The sequence below is a fragment of the Mya arenaria genome, chromosome 1 (genome assembly GCF_026914265.1).
Source record: "Mya arenaria isolate MELC-2E11 chromosome 1, ASM2691426v1".
In the NCBI taxonomy this organism is placed as follows: domain Eukaryota; kingdom Metazoa; phylum Mollusca; class Bivalvia; order Myida; family Myidae; genus Mya; species Mya arenaria.
The window spans coordinates 43835683-43849990 of NC_069122.1; the positions used below are offsets into that span (position 1 = coordinate 43835683).

General features: G+C 41.4%; 1 long non-coding RNA gene across 1 annotated transcript; it reads left to right on the forward strand.

Annotated features, from left to right (window-relative positions):
- Positions 1 to 6: 6 nt before the first annotated feature.
- On the forward strand, positions 7 to 7239 carry LOC128233001 (uncharacterized). The gene is made up of 4 exons (XR_008260592.1): positions 7 to 4291; positions 4737 to 4895; positions 5138 to 5275; positions 5716 to 7239. It is a non-coding gene; the product is annotated as an uncharacterized LOC128233001 (long non-coding RNA).
- Positions 7240 to 14308: the final 7069 nt, after the last annotated feature.

Sequence of the window (14308 nt, forward strand, 5' to 3'; positions counted from 1 at the left end):
CGAAAATATAAAGTTTCCAGAGGCCAAACTCTAACTTTTTTAGTGGTTTGTTTGATGGAGGCTTATTTTTGAGACATCTTTATTTATTTTGTATTTTCAGTCTTTGAAACTTGACAATTTTACTATTAATTAACCTCATTCCCCAATTAATGATCCATAATGCTAGATTAATTACCTGTGGTTTACACCTCATACACTAGAAGGGTCACCATTCATACACTACCATACTCTTGATACTTTATCTTGATTACTTATAATGTATACCACACACATCGTTTCTTAATTGTCATCTGTGAGAATGAACAATATAATTTTGAGTTCAGAAATGACAGTTATATTTAACTTAGAGAGCACCACATTTCTAAAAATAGTTTTTGTGAATTTCTATAATGGTTATCCAAATATAAAAGGCTACTACAAACATCCATTTTTTAGCTCGACTATTTGAAGAATAGGTGTGCTATACTACTCGCCCCAGTGTCGGCGTCGGTGTCGGCGTTGGCGTCGGCGTCTGGTTAAAGTTTTAGGGCAAGTTGGGATTTTTACTTATAAGTCCAATACCCTTCCTTCAATTGACTTAATACTTCACACAGTTGTTCAGGGCCATCACATGATGAGGTTAGATAACTCCATATTATTCTTTACACAGATTATGGCCCCTGATTGACTATGGAACTTAGGTTAAAGTTTTAGGGCAGGTTGGGATATTTATAAATAACTTCTATACCCTTTGTTCAATTGACTTAATACTTCACACAGTTGTTCAGGACCATCACACAATGAGGTTACATAACTCAATATTATCCTAAATACAAGTTATGACCCCTGATTGACTTAGGTTAAAGTTTTAGGGCAAGTTGGGATTTTCACTTAAAACTCCAATACCATTCATTCAATTGACTTAATACTTCACACAGATGTTCAGAGCCATCACATAATGAGGTTAGATAACTCCATATTATCTTTTATACAAATTATGGCCCCTGATTGACTATGGAACTTAGGTTAAAGTTTTAGGGCAGGTTGGGATATTTATTTATAAATACTTCTATACCCTTCATTCAATTGACTTAATACTTCACACAATTGTTCAGGACCATCACCCAATGAGGTTACATAACTCCATATCCTTAATACAAGTTATGGCCCCTGATTGACTTAGGTTAAAGTTTTAGGCAAGTAAAAGTTAAGGGCAAGTTGGGATTTTAATAAAAAAACTTCTATACCGTTCAATAAATGCACTTAATAAAATTCAAAATTATTTACGACCATCTTACAACAAGAAACATAACTCCATTTTAACCCTAAATACAAATTATGGCCCTTGATTTTTTGATTTTTTTTTTAATTTCTTTTGAAAGGCATATTTGTATATTCTTAACCACATTTTCATAATGGGAAATCAAGTTATTTGAATGACTTGCGTCATTGTTTGGGCGGGCTGGTGGGAGGGCAGCATTTAAAGTCACCTTATGTATCGAATAATTTTAGTTAGGTTTGACATAAAGAGACCAAACTTGGTAATATTATATCGTTATTGTATTCTAAGTCAAAGGGGCATAGTCGAGCGCGCTGTCTTACAACGGCTCTTGTTTAGAATGGCCTAAGCACTTCATAAATTCCTATTGTTATTTTGTTTACTGGCAAACCACATTTTCTACTTGCACAATAAATAATAGCCACATATTTACTTATTCTCAATTGAAAGTAAACTATTTGTTTTATAATAAATGGAAAAAAGTGTTTTCCAAGTCCAAGTTTTTCACATTGAAAAAAAGTATAATTTTGTTATATATTTTTATATTGTTTGAGCTCCCTGTATTGTGTGTATTAGAAAATCAAACTTATTATGACCAACGATATTCTTTTAATATTCTGTTAATAAATATGATAATTGTATAACTTGGCACATGATTGCAAATGATTGATAAATGTAATTTAAAACAATTTATTGCAAATATTCAGCATGTAAATTAATTTATATCTTTCTTTTTTCCTAACAGTATGTGTTATTGCCATATTTAATACTTTCATATGCAATTTCCTTAAAGCTTAATCTTTTTTTTGTTTCATATGAACTTAGATATAGCAGTTGAAATGAATTTCTTAAATGTTAATGTTTTTGGCTTACATGATGCCCAGAGTCTAGTTATTTAAATCCTTAAGATAGCTTCAAAATTGATTACCGTAGCTTGATTAAGTAAACATTTTCTCACATGATTTGTGTTAGGGCTATTCCATTTAAACACATAACCCCCAGGGGGAAGGCATATTTAATTTATGCCACCCCCCTACAGATGCAAATTCACCCTTGTGGGGTCCGTGGGTTATATGTTTTACTAGAATAGCCCTTAAGACTTAAACATGGTGTCCAGTCTTCTATGATGTCATAATCAGTGTGTCATAATATTCTTGTATTTTGATCAGGATTTTAAGCCATAATATGATTTTATATATTCACACATACTCATATGATTGTGAATATAAGGCCATCCTTAATAAAAAACAACACTTGGTTTTCTGTGGACAAGTCTGCAGACTTTTCTGTTGATTATTTAGGCAGGGAATTACATGTGTTCAAGACCCAAAAATATTATGAATATATGATGTCGTTGCAAATTTGATTTCGGGCATTTGGGATAAGATGGCCAAGCTACTGCAAACAAATGTGTTTTTTAAAGGATGGCTTTAACTTTATTCACCTTTATGATACTCAGTTTAACCCTGTATATAACTCATTTTATTAATGTAATAGTTATACCATCAGTAAATAATTGACAGTATTGAATATTATACCTTCACATCATCTGCAAAGATCTTGGTATTATACATTTTGTAACTTGTGCGTATAGCTTTATTTACGGTACATTTTGTAACTTGTGCTAGCTTTATTTATGGTACATTTTGTAACTTGTGCTAGCTTAATTTACGTTAAGTGCATTGCAATTCATTTTTCTCAATCTAAAAATTGTTTGTATGCTTATTGGTAAAATAACCTGAAATAAATATTGCATGATTCATTTGCATAAGGTATTAACATGTAAAATTACCATAGACATATATGGCCATGATATTACTCACATAGATTCTTTATTTGATAACAGCAGTTTTGACATTTGCTAGCTTTATTGTTCAACTTGTAGTGCAAAATGTTCAGTTTTACTATTAGCTGCACTCTCCCAGATTGTACATTTTGACAACTTTTTTTTTCTTTCTGGGAATGAGCCAATTCTTGGGTTAATAATGTCTGAAAACCAGTGATATAAGACTGCTGACAAAGATCAGATCGCAGATTTTCATATTTACATTCGAAAATTTATGTTTTATGGCTAAAAGCGGTACTAACACTTTAAGAGAAATGAGGTTTTGGGCAGTTTTCCAAACTATTGAGATCTGTTCTTTAATGAGTTATCTTATATGACTGATTTGATGGCATTGATACCAAAATCAGCTGATTCTGAGACAAAAAAATAAAATAAAAGTCCAAACTGTCAAACTGTTAAAAAAACAACAGCTTTTTAATATTCACATAGCATAAACTTGCAAAACGTCAAGTAAAAACTGATCAGAAATGCAAAATATATGTTACAGGCAATGATTTAAGATCAAGTGCGTGATACTATTTGATATTGAAAGGTTAACTGTTGTGCTAGATTTGAAAGACCATATAGGTTATGATCTTAAAATCATGCAACCCATATGTGATATTATTGCACTACATATGAAAGTTTCATGAACTATCATTGTCGGCAGGCATGTTGAATGTGCTTTAAGCATTGATTTATTCTAAATTGAGTAATAGGTCCATAAAAGTTTATGCAAAACTAAACACAATTTATTGTAAGATGGTATTAAAATTACACTTTTAAGAATGAAGGAGAATGATGTCTTTTTTAGATGGTGAAAATAAAAGATATTAAATTATTTGACTTTGTATATGTGACGACGCCTGTAGAAAGGGGTACAAAGTCGGCAATTTCAATTTCGAGAAAAACGTGTTTAAAGTTTTGTTGATTTATTTCACTCACTTTAATTGGTATAAGTCACCATTTCTGTGTTAGATTTATAAATTTTAACGTACAACAATTGTTTAAATTGCATCCATGGAATATACATATTCTCCGACAACAATGTTACCGATAGCGACGAGTTATAATAACAACAAGGTTATCTCCCTTATGCATATACGTAATTTCCGGTTGGTAATTAAGAAACAAGAAATTTTCAAACATTTACGTTTTTTTGTCATCATTTGCTGCTTTTCGAGGATGCTTTTGTCGAGTTTTGACAGGTAAATATCATTGCAGTTGTATAAAATTAATATTAAATTTTATTATGTTAAAATGATTTAGAAAAAGGCGAAAATATTCGTCAATTGTCATAAACCCGGAAGTAAACAAATGGCTTGAACTGGCGTATTTATTTAATTTCCATACCACATTGTCCTTAATAATGAATGAACTTGTATAATTATATAAATTTCTCATCATGCCGAGTCATATGTTTTTGTAGTCATGGGAGTAAAGTGTTCCCGATGGACATGTCAACGACACTGATGACATTTTATCAATGATTTGTGCAACTTATGAATGACCTTCGTTTACTAGAAACACTCAACCTGTCCATGATAACATTGTAGATAATTGAAATCTGTTTATGGGTTTTGATAACAACAATAATGAATTTACAAGAGATCACAGTGCACTACATAACATCATATTGCTATCTTATTTCAGGACAGTATCCATGTTTCCTGCCCGACCCCCTCCATTACAGTTGGGACATTGCCTGCCAGTTTTCTTCCCCAATCATGCCCAAACGACTGGTCCAATATTGTTCAAAACTTGATGGAAATGCGGTGTCATCGTAGTTTGGAGTATGTGCAGAGCACTCGGGTACATTTAGTTATTTATAACTTAAGTTCACAAATTAATAAACGGTTGTTAATTGACAGCTTTTTCCAAGCAAGGAGAATATTTTTGGTTGCACACATGACAAGCTTGTTATACGTAATTAGAAGACATATTGTGTTATACCGAATAATTAACTGGTTTCCATATTTTATTTTGAAATCATGCAATATTTTAGATAAACAAAATAGCATGTATGAAATAAAGATGTGTATCAAATGTTGCAGGACAACAAGCAGTTTATTTCTTTGATGAGACTGAATTGCTTGGGAAGGGAGCAGACACTGTTGTGAGCATGATGATCACTTCTTCAAGTACCATGGCTTGGAGAAGAAAGGCCGAAATTGACACTTTGGTCTTAGCAGGTAGATAATAAAATGTTTACATTAAACCCTAGAGTACTTTAATTTGAAAATACTTACCTAACAGAATTGAGCCCTAGATTTTTAAGAGTATTCACCTCAGCGTTAGTCGTTTAATTGGTGTCAGTTACATGTAAACAAAATAACCTTGACCATAACTCAATAACTGTTGAAATTGATAAAATACATCTTTGCATACCTGTTGCGAGAGGAAGAATGTATTTGTGAACTTTCATAAGTATGTTATTTCTAGTTAACATTTTAATTTTCAACAATGTTAAACAAAAATAAACGCTGTTTAAACTAGCCAAGTAACTCCTGACATTGTCAAAACACTGGCATGATATCTTGATCTTTATATAAGCTTGTTTTTTTTGTGTGTGTTTTTGTGATGTCAAAATATGACTGAACTAGACATAATTTCTATCAATCCATACTTTCAGCAAACAGGCCTGGCTTTGTGCAGTGCAGGTTTGCTGCATCGGTGATGGTTTAGTTTACCTGATGAAAACCAGAGCGGTTGTGTACCCTGAACTCCTTTCCGAATTCTTCATCAAGGGGCTGAATCTTGAATGGCAGTGGTATTAACATGACAAGATCAGAGAATACAGCAGATTAGACATTGAAAAAGACAGTGTGCCCTGGACAGTCTCAACCAAAGCATTAAACAAACTGTACAACCTGTTAATTAACTTTTTAGAGCTGTTTGTTTGGACTAGTGTTTGTCGTTCATAAATAAGTAATAACATTATTTCTCAGTATAAGAAATCTGTAGGAATTAGAAGCTGATATTTACTGTAACTATATAAACAAACCTTTTAGGGGTTTAGCCAGGTTAAAGAAAGACAGGGAGCTACTGAAAAGAGACAGGTTTCCATGCTTCAATAGGACACCCTTCATTGATCTGTGAAGAATTTTAACATTTTGAATGTTTCAGAAAATGTTAGGAATATTGTATAATGTTTAATTGAAGTACTATTAGGTTTCAAGTGCCAAATATGTAAAGCCTGTGTGTATTTATAATCTTGTGAATATAAGTTGTTATCAAAACAAAATCAATATTTGACTGTCTTAAGCTTTTAATTCTATGAAGGCAGGAGGTTGCCAATCTTGTTCTTCATGACGGGTGCTTCCAAAAAAGAACAGGGTGCAGAAACCTTCCATAACTCTTGATAGAACCCTAATATCCTTTTTTCATCAAATTACAGTAACATTGACAATTAACAAACGATGCAGTGATAATTTTCTTATGCTAATATCATCAATTTTTATTGTAAGTTTTTTTCTAGAATTGATTTGTACATGTAATGTATTGAAAATGGATACTTGTGGTTGCCATGGTTACAACTTGTTTCTTAGTGTAGTAATATGTTTTATATATATAAATACAATATTGCCTTATGTAAACTTATAATATTTTAAGAAATAATGATTCAAACACATGTACAGAGACAATAAATACACTACTTTGTATTTTTGTTGCCATGGCAACGTTTCTGTGTATATTTGTTACATTTATTGTTTTTTATTACATGATTGTCCATTAGTGAAATTATAATGTGTATAATAAGCATAGCTACAAAATGCATAGATACATGAAAATACCTATTTATGGATGTACATTTTCTTCATATTTCGATAATAGAATATATTTTGTACACTGACCCACCTTGGACTTAAATCACCATAGCAACAAAAGTCTTAAACATTTTGAATAAAAACAAATAAAAATATATTTGTAAAGTGTCTGCCCATGCTTAGGCTATTTGAGTACTTTTTAAGAGCGGCGTGTGTTATCCCTTTTACGTTTAATATTGAATGGCATCGTATTGTGGTTGTCATGGTAACATTTTGATTGCCATTTTAAACTTCAATCATAATTTTAAAAGAATTTTGTTACCAGTTCAATGATATGTTATTTTTTGTAAGATATATAACTACAAATTATATAAAGACATAAAAATACATGAGTTGTTTTATTTCTTTATCTAAAAAATATGCCACTTTTTGACACTTTCATTGATAAATTGATCGACTCCTGTGCTTCTTTAAATCGTCATAACAACAAAAGTACTTAAGATTTTTACCTCAAATTTTCGCCAAAATGTTTCTAATGATGTACTCTATAAATAACTACCAAAAAGAGCAAATGTCATTTTTGCACCTTTGTATCCCTTTTTACAGGCATTGACACATATTATTCTCAACTGACTGGTCTGTACTATTTTTATTCAAATCAAACTATTTTCTGTGCCATTTTTTTTGTTTTAAGTGCTATGTTATGTATTTTGTTAAGTTGTTTAACTAAGTTGACCGTTGTTCATATATGCTTGTTATTGCATTATCATGATTACATCATGGACAATAATGTCATAATCAGATACCTAATGTCCTCATATAACTTTGCTGTCATTTTAAAGAGTATTGCTTACATATTATATGTATGTAAAACAAATGTTAAAAAAATTAATAAAGTTATTGCAGATTGATATTTTTGTTCCTTTTTTCCGTTGGAATCAAACGTGAAATGGCCACTCTTCAAAGGCCAAAAAAACACCAACAGTTTCCGATATTGTTTTCGGTATACTGCTTTGAAGACCACTTTTCGCCCATAGCAGGAAATAAATCATATCCTGTAAATCCCTTCTTTTGATAGCAATTCCTTTATGATTGTTTTTCATTGGTTAAGATTGTTAGCGACTGTTTGCGGTAACTGAACGCACGACAGTTTGATACTAGCCGAGGAGTTCCGATTGGTCTAGTGCCGCAAGTGTCGGCGCTTAAACACGATGTCGTGGGTTAATTCGAGCGCCGGAAGGGTGAGAGAGGTCTAGTGCAACAAGTGTCCGCCCCTTATCAACGAGGTCGTGGGTTAATTCGAGCGCCGTATGGGTGAGAGAGGTCAAGTGCCGCAAGTCTCCGCCCCTTATCCACGAGGTCGTGGGTTAATTCAAGCGCCGGAAGGGTGAGAAAGGTCTAGTGCAACAAGTGTCCGCCCCTTATCCACGAGGTCGTGGGATAATTTGAGCGCCGGAAGGGTGAGAGAGGTCTAGTGCAACAAGTGTCCGCCCCTTATCCACGAGGTTGTGGGTTAATTCGAGCGCCGGAAGGGTGAGAGAGGTCTAGTGCCGCAAGTGTCCGCCCCTTATCCACGAGGTCGTGGGTTAATTCCAGCGCCAGAAGGGTGAGAGAGGTCTAGTGCAACAAGTGTCCGTCCCTTACCCAGGAGGTTGTGGGTTACTTCGAGCACTGGAAGGGTTATAGTGGTGTAGTGCCGCAAGTGTCTGTCCCTTATCCAGGAGGTCGTGGGTTAATTCGAGCACCGGAAGTGTGATAGTGGTCTAGCGCCGCAAGTGCCTGCCCCTTATCCAGGAGGTCGTGGGTTAATTCGAGCACCACCAGGGTGATAGTGGTGTAGTGCCGCAAGTGTCCGCCTCTTATCCAAGAGGTTGTGGGTTAATTCGAGCACCACCAGGGTGAAAGTGATCAAGTGTCACAGGTGTCCGCCCCTTATCCAGGAGGTCGTGGGTTAATTCGAGCACCACCATGGTGAAAGTGGTCCACTGTCAAAGGTGTCTGCCCCTTATCCAGGAGATTGTGGGTTAATTCGAGCACCACCAGGGTGAGAGTGGTGTAGTGCCACAAGTGTCTGCCCCTTATCCAGGAGGTTGTGGGTTAATTTGAGCACCACCAGGGTGAGAGTGCTCCAGTGTCACAAGTGTCCGCCCCCTATCCAGGAGGTCGTGGGTTAATTTGACCCAGAAGTGTGATAGTGGTCTAGCGCCGCAAGTGTCTGCCCCTTATCCAGGAGGTCGTGGGTTAATTCGAGCACCGGAAAGGTGATAGTGGTCTAGTGCCGCAAGTGTCCGCCCCCTATCCAGGAGGTCGTGGGTTAATTCGAGCACCGGAAAGGTGATAGTGGTCTAGTGCCGCAAGTGTCCGCCCCCTATCCAGGAGGTCGTGGGTTAATTAGAGCACCGGAAGGGTGATAGTGGTCTAGTGCCGCAAGTGTCCGCCCCCTATCCAGGAGGTTGTGGGTTAATTCGAGCACCGGAAGGGTGAGAGAGGTCTAATGCCGCAAGTGTCCGTCCCTTATCCAGGAGGTTGTAGGTTATTTCGAGCACCGGAAGGGTTATAGTGTTGTAGTGCCGCAAGTGTCTGTCCCTTATCCAGGAGGTCGTGGGTTAATTCGAGCACCGGAAGTGTGATAGTGGTCTAGCGCCGCAAGTGCCTGCCCCTTATCCAGGAGGTCGTGGGTTAATTCGAGCACCACCAGGGTGATAGTGGTGTAGTGCCGCAAGTGTCCGCCTCTTATCCAGGAGGTTGTGGGTTAATTCGAGCACCACCAGGGTGAAAGTGATCAAGTGTCACAGGTGTCCGCCCCTTATCCAGGAGGTCGTGGGTTAATTCGAGCACCACAATGGTGAAAGTGGTCCACTGTCAAAGGTGTCTGCCCCTTATCCAGGAGGTTGTGGGTTAATTCGAGCACCACCAGGGTGAGAGTGGTGTAGTGCCACAAGTGTCTGCCCCTTATCCAGGAGGTTGTGGGTTAATTTGAGCACCACCAGGGTGAGAGTGCTCCAGTGTCACAAGTGTCCGCCCCCTATCCAGGAGGTCGTGGGTTAATTTGACCCAGAAGTGTGATAGTGGTCTAGCGCCGCAAGTGTCTGCCCCTTATCCAGGAGGTCGTGGGTTAATTCGAGCACCGGAAAGGTGATAGTGGTCTAGTGCCGCAAGTGTCCGCCCCCTATCCAGGAGGTCGTGAGTTAATTCGAGCACCGGAAGGGTGATAGTGGTCTAGTGCCGCAAGTGTCCGCCCCTATCCAGGAGGTCGTGGGTTAATTAGAGCACCGGAAGGGTGATAGTGGTCTAGCGCCGCAAGTGTCCGCCCCCTATCCAGGAGGTTGTGGGTTAATTCGAGCACCGGAAGGGTGAGAGAGGTCTAATGCCGCAAGTGTCCGTCCCTTATCCAGGAGGTTGTAGGTTATTTCGAGCACCGGAAGGGTTATAGTGTTGTAGTGCCGCAAACGTCTGTCCCTTATCCAGGAGGTCGTGGGTTAATTCGAGCACCGGAAGTGTGATAGTGGTCTAGCGCCGCAAGTGCCTGCCCCTTATCCAGGAGGTCGTGGGTTAATTCGAGCACCACCAGGGTGATAGTGGTGTAGTGCCGCAAGTGTCCGCCTCTTATCCAGGAGGTTGTGGGTTAATTCGAGCACCACCAGGGTGAAAGTGATCAAGTGTCACAGGTGTCCGCCCCTTATCCAGGAGGTCGTGGGTTAATTCGAGCACCACAATGGTGAAAGTGGTCCACTGTCAAAGGTGTCTGCCCCTTATCCAGGAGGTTGTGGGTTAATTCGAGCACCACCAGGGTGAGAGTGGTGTAGTGCCACAAGTGTCTGCCCCTTATCCAGGAGGTTGTGGGTTAATTTGAGCACCACCAGGGTGAGAGTGCTCCAGTGTCACAAGTGTCCGCCCCCTATCCAGGAGGTCGTGGGTTAATTTGACCCAGAAGTGTGATAGTGGTCTAGCGCCGCAAGTGTCTGCCCCTTATCCAGGAGGTCGTGGGTTAATTCGAGCACCGGAAAGGTGATAGTGGTCTAGTGCCGCAAGTGTCCGCCCCCTATCCAGGAGGTCGTGAGTTAATTCGAGCACCGGAAGGGTGATAGTGGTCTAGTGCCGCAAGTGTCCGCCCCTATCCAGGAGGTCGTGGGTTAATTAGAGCACCGGAAGGGTGATAGTGGTCTAGCGCCGCAAGTGTCCGCCCCCTATCCAGGAGGTTGTGGGTTAATTCGAGCACCGGAAGGGTGAGAGAGGTCTAATGCCGCAAGTGTCCGTCCCTTATCCAGGAGGTTGTAGGTTATTTCGAGCACCGGAAGGGTTATAGTGTTGTAGTGCCGCAAACGTCTGTCCCTTATCCAGGAGGTCGTGGGTTAATTCGAGCACCGGAAGTGTGATAGTGGTCTAGCGCCGCAAGTGCCTGCCCCTTATCCAGGAGGTCGTGGGTTAATTCGAGCACCACCAGGGTGATAGTGGTGTAGTGCCGCAAGTGTCCGCCTCTTATCCAGGAGGTTGTGGGTTAATTCGAGCACCACCAGGGTGAAAGTGATCAAGTGTCACAGGTGTCCGCCCCTTATCCAGGAGGTCGTGGGTTAATTCGAGCACCACAATGGTGAAAGTGGTCCACTGTCAAAGGTGTCTGCCCCTTATCCAGGAGGTTGTGGGTTAATTCGAGCACCACCAGGGTGAGAGTGGTGTAGTGCCACAAGTGTCTGCCCCTTATCCAGGAGGTTGTGGGTTAATTTGAGCACCACCAGGGTGAGAGTGCTCCAGTGTCACAAGTGTCCGCCCCCTATCCAGGAGGTCGTGGGTTAATTTGACCCAGAAGTGTGATAGTGGTCTAGCGCCGCAAGTGTCTGCCCCTTATCCAGGAGGTCATTGGTTAATTCGAGCACCGGAAAGGTGATAGTGGTCTAGTGCCGCAAGTGTCCGCCCCCTATCCAGGAGGTCGTGGGTTAATTCGAGCACCGGAAGGGTGATAGTGGTCTAGTGCCGCAAGTGTCCGCCCCCTATCCAGGAGGTCGTGGGTTAATTAGAGCACCGGAAGGGTGATAGTGGTCTAGCGCCGCAAGTGCCTGCCCCTTATCCAGGAGGTCGTGGGTTAATTCGAGCACCACCAGGGTGATAGTGGTGTAGTGCCGCAAGTGTCCGCCCCCTATCCAGGAGGTTGTGGGTTAATTCGAGCACCGGAAGGGTGAGAGAGGTCTAATGCCGCAAGTGTCCGCCCCCCTATCCAGAAGGTCGTGGGTTAATTCGAGCACCGGAAGGATAATAGTGGTCTAGCGCCGCAAATGTCCGCCCCCTATCCAGGAGGTCGTGGGTTAATTCGAGCACCGGAAGGGTGAGAGAGGTCTAATGCCGCAAGTGTCCGCCCCCCTATCCAGGAGGACGTAGGTTAATTCGAGCACCTGAAGGATAATAGTGGTCTAGCGCCGCAAGTGTCCGCCCCCTATCCAGGAGGTCGTGGGTAAATTCGAGCACTGGAAGGGTGATAGTGGTCTAGCGCCGCAGGAGGTCGTGGGTTAATTCGAGCACAACCAGGGTGAGAGAGGTCTAGTGCCACAGGTGTCCGCCCCTTATCCAGGAGGTCGTGGGTTAGTTCGAGCACCACCAGGTTGAGAGAGGTCTAGTGCAACAAGTGTTCGCCCCTTATCCGGGAGGTTGTGGGTTAATTCGAGCACCACCAGGGTGAGAAAGGTGTAGTGCAACAGGTGTCCGCCCCTTATCCAGGAGGTTGTGGGTTAATTCGAGCACCACCATGGTGAGAGTGGTGTAGTGCAACAGGTGTCTGCCCCCTATCCAGGAGGTTGTGGGTTAATTCGAGCACCACCAGGGTGAGAGTGGTGTAGTGCAACAAGTGTCTGCCCCTTATCCAGGAGGTCGTGGGTTAATTCGAGCACCACCAGGGTGAGAGTGGTGTAGCGCCACAGGTGACCGCCCCTTATCCAGGAGGTTGTGGGTTAATTCGAGCACCACCAGGGTGAGAGTGGTGTAGTGCAAGGTGACTGCCCCTTATCCGGGAGGTTGTGGGTTAATTCGAGCACCACCAGGTTGAGAGTGGTGTAGTGCCACAAGTGTCTACCCCTTATCCAGGAGGTCGTGGGTTAATTCGAGCACCACCAGGGTGAGAGAGGTCTAGTTCCACAAGTGTCCGCCCCCTATCCAGGAGGTCGTGGGTTAATTCTAGCACCACCAGGGTGATAGTGGTCTAGTGCCACAGGTGTCCGCCCCTTATCCAGGAGGTCGTGGGTTAATTCGAGCACCACCAGGGTGAGAGTGGTGTAGTGCCACAAGTGTCTGCCCCTTATCCAGGAGGTTGTGGGTTAATTCGAGCACCATCAGGGTGAGAGTGGTCTAGTGTCACAGGTGTCCACCTCTTATCCAGGAGGTCGTCGGTTAATTCTAGCACCACCAGGGTGAGAGTGGTCTAGTGTCACAGGTGTCCGCCCCTTATCCAGGAGGTTGTGGGTTAGTTCGAGCACCACCAGGGTGAGAGTGGTGTAGTGCCACAGGTGTCTGCCCTCACCAAGATGTCGTGGGTTAGTTCGTGCACTGCCAGGGTGAGAGTGGTGTAATGTCACCAGTGTCCGCCCCTTATCCAGGAGGTCGTGGGTTAATTCGAGCACCACCAGGGTGAGCGTGGTGTAGTGTCAACAGTGTCCGCCCCTTATCCAGGAGGTCGTGGGTTAATTCGAGCACCACCAGGGTGAGAGTGGTCTAGTGCAACAAGTGTCCGCCCCTTATCCAGGAGATCGTGGGTTAATTCGAGCACCACCAGGGTTAGAATGGTGTGGTGCAACAAGTGTCCGCCCCTTATCCAGGAGGTCGTGGGTTAATTCGAGAACCACCAGGGTGAGAGTTGTCTAGTGCAACAAGTGTCCGCCCCCTATCCAGGAGGTTGTGGGTTAATTCGAGCACCACCAGGGTTAGAGTGGTGTAGTGCAACAAGTGTCCGCCCCTTATCCAGGAGGTCGTGGGTTAATTCGAGAACCACCAGGGTGAGAGTGGTCTAGTGCAACAAGTGTCCGCCCCTCACCCAAGAGACCGTTATGGGTTAATTCGAGCACCCCCAGTGTGAGGAGTGTGAATTTGCAAAAAACAACAATAACATGTCGTTTGCAGATAATGATATGGAAATTTGATATCTTTTAGGGAAATGATAACAGGCATGTCAGAGTTAATATTTCCAGTAAGATCGTTTACAATAAAAATTGCTGACGATGTACAACTTGGACCCCTAATAATAGTTGGGAAAGGGAGAGAACTCCGAGTTGAACTTAACACACTGCTTTACAGAGTTATACATAGCATTATGCTAACTGATATTTTCATTGAGCAATTTTCCAAAAGAAATGGATGATTAACAAGGTCGAAAATTTGCTGGTTATCAACGAAAACTTAATACGTTTTCGATATAATTGAATAATTGATTGTAAAATAAAATAAGTCTGCTATTGATTTCCTTTTTTGAGTCGAAAC